The sequence below is a fragment of the Odontomachus brunneus genome, unplaced genomic scaffold (assembly GCF_010583005.1).
Source record: "Odontomachus brunneus isolate Ranch 3 - 2012 unplaced genomic scaffold, Obru_v1 Obru_scaffold_027, whole genome shotgun sequence".
Classification (NCBI taxonomy): domain Eukaryota; kingdom Metazoa; phylum Arthropoda; class Insecta; order Hymenoptera; family Formicidae; genus Odontomachus; species Odontomachus brunneus.
Genome location: NW_022639477.1, coordinates 105948 through 114124, shown reverse-complemented (window position 1 = coordinate 114124; position 8177 = coordinate 105948). Strand labels below are relative to the sequence as shown.

The 8177-nt window shown below is 34.7% G+C and overlaps 1 protein-coding gene across 4 annotated transcripts in view; it reads left to right on the top strand.

Annotated features, from left to right (window-relative positions):
- The first annotated feature begins 1008 nt into the window (after window positions 1–1008).
- The window catches only part of LOC116842738 (broad-complex core protein isoforms 1/2/3/4/5-like), a 42256-nt gene continuing 35087 nt past the window's right edge, over window positions 1009–8177 (top strand). The window contains exons 1-2 of one of the 4 annotated variants that reach the window (XM_032812376.1): window positions 1009–1090; window positions 5535–5710. The gene's annotated coding sequence lies outside the window, so the exon portion shown is untranslated. Of the gene's footprint in view, window positions 1196–1635; window positions 1826–3707; window positions 3772–5534; window positions 5711–8177 lie in introns of those variants that run through there. The other 3 variants (XM_032812375.1, XM_032812378.1, XM_032812380.1) reach the window with 3 other exon arrangements.

Sequence of the window (8177 nt, the reverse complement as noted above, 5' to 3'; positions counted from 1 at the left end):
CCCCCCCCTCCCTTTCCCTTGTATCCCCTTAGCTTCTCTCCCTTTTTTGCACTTGTGTCCTTTTTCCTCCAGCTCACTCTCTGCCTCCTCCTCTTTCTTTTCCTCTTCACTCACTCCTCCAAGCTTCCTGTACTCCCTACGCTCTCTATCCTTGTTTTCCTTCCCTCCATAACTTTTCCTTCTCCCCCTGTCACTCTATCTTTTCCATTCTCTTCCATCCTTCTTTATCCTGCCCCTTTACCTTGCCCTAACCCCCTCTATCCCGTTATCACTTTCCTACTTATCAACTCTCCTGCTCTCCTACTTCTTTGCTCTTTCCCTAGATGTCTTTCTTTCTAATCTCCTTATCTTTCCGTTTTTCTCGAATCTTCTGACCTAACCTCTTTCTGTCATCTTTCTTTCTTGCTTTGTATCCCTCTTCTCCAACCTCTCCCAACCCCGCCCTCACTTCTCCACATACTCTCCCCAATTCCCCTCCCTTTCTCACCCTCACACTCATTTCTCTCCCTTCTCAAACACTTTCTCGTCTTCTTTTCTCCACACACCTATATCTCACATTCACTCTCACTCACACCGGAAACGGAAGTCGTCCTCATTTGTTTATATATTTTACTTAATTTTACGGAATAAATATTGAGAAAATTTCAAAATGATATAACTTTTATGATCATTTTGCCCCCTTTCTACCCGTACACGGTGGTTGCTCGATCAGTTACCGGACATCCTGTATATTAACTATCCCTGGGCCCCTATTCTTGAAATTTTTGCATATATGTAATTTTCATTGCGCAGCTATTTTATGGTACGATTAAACCTGCGCAGTAAAACTTAAAGGGACGTCTACATTGAAAGTAAATAGCAAGAAGTAGGAAGTAAGAGTAAGAAATTGACCAACCACAGTCGAATGTGAGAAGAATAATCAATTATGATTGGTCAATTTCTTATTCTTACTTCCTACTTCTTACTGTTTACTTCCAATGTAGATGTCCTTAAAGGGTCTCACTTTATACATAACCTCAAGTAAAAACAGTCTTACCACCAAACCTATAATGGCTTACTTCAGTATATATAGAGTTCACTGGGTCCAATGGTCCGTAAATATATCCATATCCATAAACAAAGTCAAGTCGTGATTGGTCGTGATATATATCTTTTTGCATTCTTTGCATGAAATAAATATATATTTCCACTGAAGGTATTTCTTCATCATCATTATTAAAAACTTTGTTTATTATAATAAACAAATACGCTTTAAAAGCGTTTCTCGAATTTAAAGATATATCTCATAGAGTCCGCCGTGGCTTTGTGATAGGTGATAGCGATTCCGGGCTCAACACGCTGCCGTCGGTTCTCGCCTGTTTAATCGCGAAAATTATTTTAAATAGTTTCGAATTCGCGCATATGAAAAAGAACCAATGCCTTTTGGTGTCGTGTTTGTGGTACATGTATTACAATTAAGCTCCATCCCTACCAATATCAACTTTAGTACATGTACCAAACAATCGCCAAAAATCTGAGATCAAAATTTTGAGACCAAGATATCATTTTGATATCATTGTCATGAAAATAGTATTGTTTGATGTTAAAATGACATCATTTTTATATCATTTAACGTCATTTTGATTTTCCTAAGTAGCACAGCAGCACAAAGCGTTCAGAAAGCGCTTTTGCAGGTGTCTACTGTTATAAAAGCGCTATATGAGCGCTTTGTAAGTGCTTTGTGCTACGTAGGTTGTGTTTACCTTTGAAGTGAGTAATAATAGACTGAACTACAAATACAAACATAAATAAAGGGGAAATAACAGCACATGCAAACTAAGAATAGGTAAATTTGACAAGGTGTAATACCACTTTTTCTTCTGTAGTTATTAATATATTGATTGCTGTAATGTTATATAGTTGAAGTATAAATTATTCTTTTCCCAGCAATTAGTTATAGTTATTTATATGCAGCAGTTAAAAGCTGTCACTTAAATATTAATTAATTTGTAAAAGTATGTTTCAAAATGTACTATAATTATTTCACATCCAGAGTGATATTTTTAATAAAGATAATATTGGGAGTGTGCATTAATTTTAAAGGATTTTCAAGAGATGGCGTAGCTAGTACTATATCGCATTGGGCCATATTGTTGCTACCTTTATGTCAAATCACTATCATGTGGCTTTAGTTTTCAGTATGTGTCATTTTGCCGAAGAATAAACAACATTTTTTGAGCATTGAATATATCGAATTTTATACCAACAAAACGCAATTTGCGGGAAGCTTTGCTTTTTTGCTTCCATTTGAAGAAAAGTGCTGCTGAAAGTCAATGAATGCTGTCGGAAGCTTATGGTGATTATACTCCATCGATTTCAACATGTGAGTACTGCTCTTTCGACGCTCTAAAAAAGGTGATTTTGACATGGAAGATAAGGAACGTCCAGGCCAGCCGAAAAAGTTTGAAGATGAGGAAATGAAAGCTTTACTCGATCAAGACCAGAGTCAAACGCAAGAAGAACTTGCAGAATCATTAAATGTTGACCGATCAACGATTTCCAGACGCTTGAAGGCCATTGGAATGATTTAAAAGCAAAGAAATTGGGTGCCGTACAAGTTGAAGCCGAGAGATGTCGAAAGGCGCAAAATGACTTGTGAATTGTTGCTTCAAAGACACAGAAGAAAAAGTTTTTTACATCGTATCGTGACGGGTGATGAAAAATGGATACGCTACGATAATCCGAAGCGCCAAAAATCATGGTGCAGGTCAGACGAACCATCAACATCGACAGCTGAATATTCATAGCGCCAAGCTCATCCCTTATAGAAATATCATACTAAGAATCATTGATAATTACTTATTATCCATTATTTTTAATACTGAAAATAAGTAATTATCAATGATTCTTAGTATGATATTTCTATAAGGGATGCTCTATATTTGATGGGATCAGCTGGGTGTAATGTATTATGAGCTGCTCCAACCCAACGAAACCATCACTAGGGAACGCTACCAACAACAATTGATGAAACTGAGCCGAACATTGAAGCAAAAACAGCCAGATTACGCGAAAAGACACGACAAAGTGATTTTCCAGCACGAGAACGCTCGGTCATATGTTGCAAAACCGGTCAAGGAAACATTAGAAGCGCTTAACTGAGATGTCCTATCACACCCGCCGTATTCTCCAGATATTGCTCTTTCCGATTACCACCTATTTCGATCGATGACTTATGGCCTGTCTGAGCAGCGCTTCTATTTTTATGAGGATATTAAAAAATGAGTCGATTCGTGGATAGCTTCAAAAGATGTGTTGTTCTTTCGACATGGAATCCACCTATTACCAGAAAGATGGGAAGAAGTAGTGACTAGCAATGGACAATATTTTGAATGATCAATTTGTAACCATTTTTTCACAATAAAGCCGTATTTTTACCAAAAATTCTTTAAAATTAATGCACACTCCCAATAATATAAAAGTATTTTGCCATTCTAAATTAATAACCCTCCCAAATAACAAAATATCCCATCCTAGAGTTATTCTAAACGTCTGGATAATATGTACTTCAGAATGTCTGGATAGTATGAACTCCTCAGGCATCTCTTGTGTGTTATCGGGGCTATTGCTATTTATTTATTTTGTGTTTGCTGGAGCGTTATTTCAATGTTTACCAACAAGTATCCCTATGGGAACGTCCGTGGAATCGAGGTGGAAGTAACGTGAAATCGACTTCTTTACGTGGAGTTGACGTGGACAGAATGTTCCTGTTTTTGTTGGATATGTTATAAGGTTCTGTTAACACTATATCTTATTATATAAACATAACTTAGACACAATGTCCAAAATCGGGTTATAAGACGTCTTTAAGACATCTTTAAGACATTTTTAAGACAAGTTTATAAGGTATTGTCTTAACGATGTCTTAAAGATGTCCTAAAGACGTCTTATGACTCGATTTTGGATATTTATGCTGTCTGGGAAGTCATAAGAACATTATTGTAGCCACTAGAATCGTTATATATTGTTATATATTGTAGCCACTAGAATCGTCATAAGAGCATTATTGTAGCTATTAGAATCGTTATATATCACTCGATCATGAAAGTCGAGCAACGCTTAGCGCCAACAGGAGATGGATAGGTGCCGACCGCGCTATTTGGGATTGAAGTTACCGAAGGAGGATAACGCGAACGTTTGAAATATATGTTGTGACAATTTTTAGTTTCCTACAGTCGTGAAATAAGAAAAAATATTAGAAGTATTTTTTAAAACACTTTTTACCGTTCTAGTAACTACATTAAACTCCTCAATGCAAGTGCGCTTCGTGGAATGCACTGCCATAAGCTGCGTTCCGATATTTATTGTCAATATTTAATCACTGCAAATTTCTTAGTAATTTTCAGTTAAATTTCTGTAAGGGCATAATATTATATCCTGCGATATTTCTTGAGTTCACTCGGATATCCTTTGGACGTCGTCTAAAATGTCTATAAGATATCACAAAAGCCGATACTTGTATATATATCTGCTGGATATTTGAGATTATCTTGAAATATCCTATAATTGTTGCGATATCTCAAAATAATATCTGTAGGATATTCTTCGAATAAGATATGCTGTGTAGTCCAAATAGCACAAGATATTCTATGGATATTTTAGATGTGCTTAGGATGTCATGAGGCATTTTTCAGATGTTTAGAATGATTCTAAGATGATTATAAGATATCTTGTGTTATTTGTGAGTTAATCAATTTAGAATGATAAGATACTTATTATTTTTACTAAATATAACTTTTGATATGAAATAATTATACTTTTGGAAACGTATTTTTATAAATTAACTGATATTTGAAGTGACAGCTTGTAATTGCTGTATACAATTAAATAGCTATATTTGCTGAGAGATAGATAATTTATATTCCAGCTATATAATTATATTTCAACAATTGACACACATACACACACACACATATAGAGAGTGTCCCATTTTTATCGATATAGCTAAATATCTCGATTAATTAATTATGAAAAAATATTTCCAACAAATATTGTTTTCAAGAGGATATCAAGGTAGAAAAAATAATAATATTTATTTAACCTTAGAATGAATTTAAAGAGTACTGTTAAGAGCTTAACTTTTTAAATAAAATAATATGATTTTGTAAACATAACTCAATATCCTATCATTCTTCGTATATAAATACTGGGATAAAATCATCGAAAAATAAATACTTTTTTATCTTGATACTTTTCAGCATAAAATATGAAATATCTCCTGAAGTATACACTTTTCGATAATTTTACTCTAATACTTTTATACGTAGAATGCTGAGTAAAATTGATTGTTACAAAAAAGACATACAAAAACTTTAAACAGAATTCCGTGCACACACATTTTACAGATTTATTGATTACACAAAGATTAGTATCACCGATCGATTAGCGATATCCCACGATATTATGATAAAGTGAGAGGGATACTGTTAGAAAATGTAGCTGATAAATATCAAGATGTAAAATACAACTAGAGTAATATAGTGTCTCATGATTAGGGCAAAATTGGGACATCCCTGAGGGAGCCGCGTGCACAGCATACTGAGTGGGACGTAAGGCCCTGATGCCAAGTCGATCTAGGGAGCGAAGGTCTACGTGAAAATTCTAAACTGGTCTTTGAAGTGTAATTTTCTGCTCCCTTCACTAACCTACAGGGTGTCTCACTTCAAACAAGGTAAGTCACTAGATAATTCACGAAAAAATAGCATATACACGCACGATACAAATGATCTCAAAAGATCAGTTCACAAAAACCTGAAAGGTCGCGTAATTTTAGTGAACAGCAACCAACGTTGCGTGTGTTTTTATTTCGAGTGTAATTATAAATTATAAACTTCCCATCGCTATATTTTCCAAAAAAAAGTGAATAATTATAAAATATACAATGTCGGTATATTAATCTTTAATATCAAAGTAGTTTTTAAAATTTTACAGTTTTTGTAAGATATTAAAAATAAAAATTAAAAATTAAAAAGAAATGCATTCGCAATTAGAATGAATCTCATTCTGATCTCATTTTTTTAGTTCCTTGCTTTAAAAAAATCCGGCAAGAATTGATATAAATATGTGGAGATTTCATTGAAGTACTATGTGACTTTATAGTCACATAGTACTTCAATGAAATCTCCACATATTTATATCAATTCTTGCCGGATTTTTGACATAAATGATAACATTTATATCAGAAATTCCAATTTCTCACATTTCAACTCATAAAAAGTATCAATTTTTTCCGTTTAAAATAGTTGTATTCTCAAACGAGTTTCGTGGGATTTGGTGAAATTCTTATTAGATAGTAATTACTTACTATCATTTCACCAGTCTCAAGGAACACATATAAAAAATTCAGTTACAAATATCTCAGCTCTCAAATGGTTAATCTTTTTCTAATTGCACAAGTAGTTAAGTAATATTTCACTGTATATGTAGTGCAAATTTCACTAAATTGTATATGTAGTGCAAATCCCACGAAATTCGTTTCATAATACAATCATTTTAAACGGAAGAAATTGATAACTTCTTTCTATATGAGTTAAAATGTGAAAAATTGGAATTCCCGATATAAATGATAACGGTAATGATATAAATGATAAAGTCACATAGTACTTCGATGGAATTTTCACACATTTATATCAATTCTTATCGGATTTTTGTAAAACAAGGAAACAAAATGAGATTCATTTTGATTGCAAATGCATTTCTTTTCTCATGGTATATATCGACCAAGCGTCGCCAAGCGTGCTGCGATAAGCGATACGTCGTGGACACCCTATATGGCCCACGCACGTCCCCGCTCGTTCGCACTGCACCGCACGCACAGCACTTACACATATATACAAGCGTAATATGTACAAGCGGAAAGCGATTTACACATGGAAAGAAGCGAGGAAGCAAGCAGCAGCACTGCACAATTTACACATCTATATGCCGTCGTTTTTACGGTTCGTCGTCATCGTCGTTGGACAACCCTACCAACCAAGGCCATCCTCCCTCTATCCCCCTTTCTTTTTTTATCCTCCCGATTCGGATGCGATAGAAGGGTTTTTATAGCGGCGTGTCCTTGGAACTGACAATGGCCGGATAGCGTTTCCTGCGCTATCTAGCAACGTGGCACCTGTTCTAGAAGTGTATTGCTCTCTTCGAGTCTCGCGTCTTGCGGCACCGACGATGTTTGATCTCTGATCGCTATCGAGAGCGAAGAAATCGAAGCTATCGGCATCTCTTCCCGTCCTTTGACGCAATAAACAATCATTGATCACAAATTAATTTCTCTTTTTTTATCGCAAAAATCGAGCTCGTTTAAATGCATTTTTTTATGTTTATTCGCTTCTCGACGAAATTGAACATTTCTGTTTTGCATTGACAACTTTTCTTAACGGTTACGTAACATACACGCGTGATGATTTTTCTCTTTTTATTTAAATAACTGATATATTTTGTCCATGTGTATATTTATTATAAAAACAAAAACAAAAAATTGAAAAAATCAAGATGAATCTTATCGCAATTTCTTAGTTTTTCGGCTCACATCTCGTGCAGCGTCACGAAATATGAAGCCCCTATCGAGGACGTTGCTCCGAGGTCGTTCTGCAACGGCTGAAAAAGTCGTTGAACCACTGCATTGGCCGGGTAGGGTTGTCGAACGGGCGAAAGGCCGCAAATAGAAACTCTTGATTGCGACCACACCAAGTTCTTTTCTTTTTCCTTTTTTATTAGATTCCTCTTTCGCGAAAGTGTTACAAGGTCGTGCGTGCTGAAATGACGCACGTAACACGGATACCTTCCGCAAATTTGCATTCTTACGCAGCAAAAGAGCAAAGGTCAATGACCCCAAGAAGCTGGTATTTAAAAACATGTGGAACGTTTCAAACGATTTTTCTTTTTCCTGTTTTTTCTTATTTTTTCCTGCGTTATGTTTCGTAAAAACAGAAATAAAAACGCAATTCATTAAGTGTAGTTTGGAAAACTACACTTTTTTTATATTTCCATTAAACATATGTCATATGTATTATAGAAAATACATTCTGTACAAAAAATGTGAATCCATACTTTCTTAAAATTTTAAAAATATAGAAAAAGAGAAAGATATATATATATATATATATATATATATATATATATATATATATATATATATATAT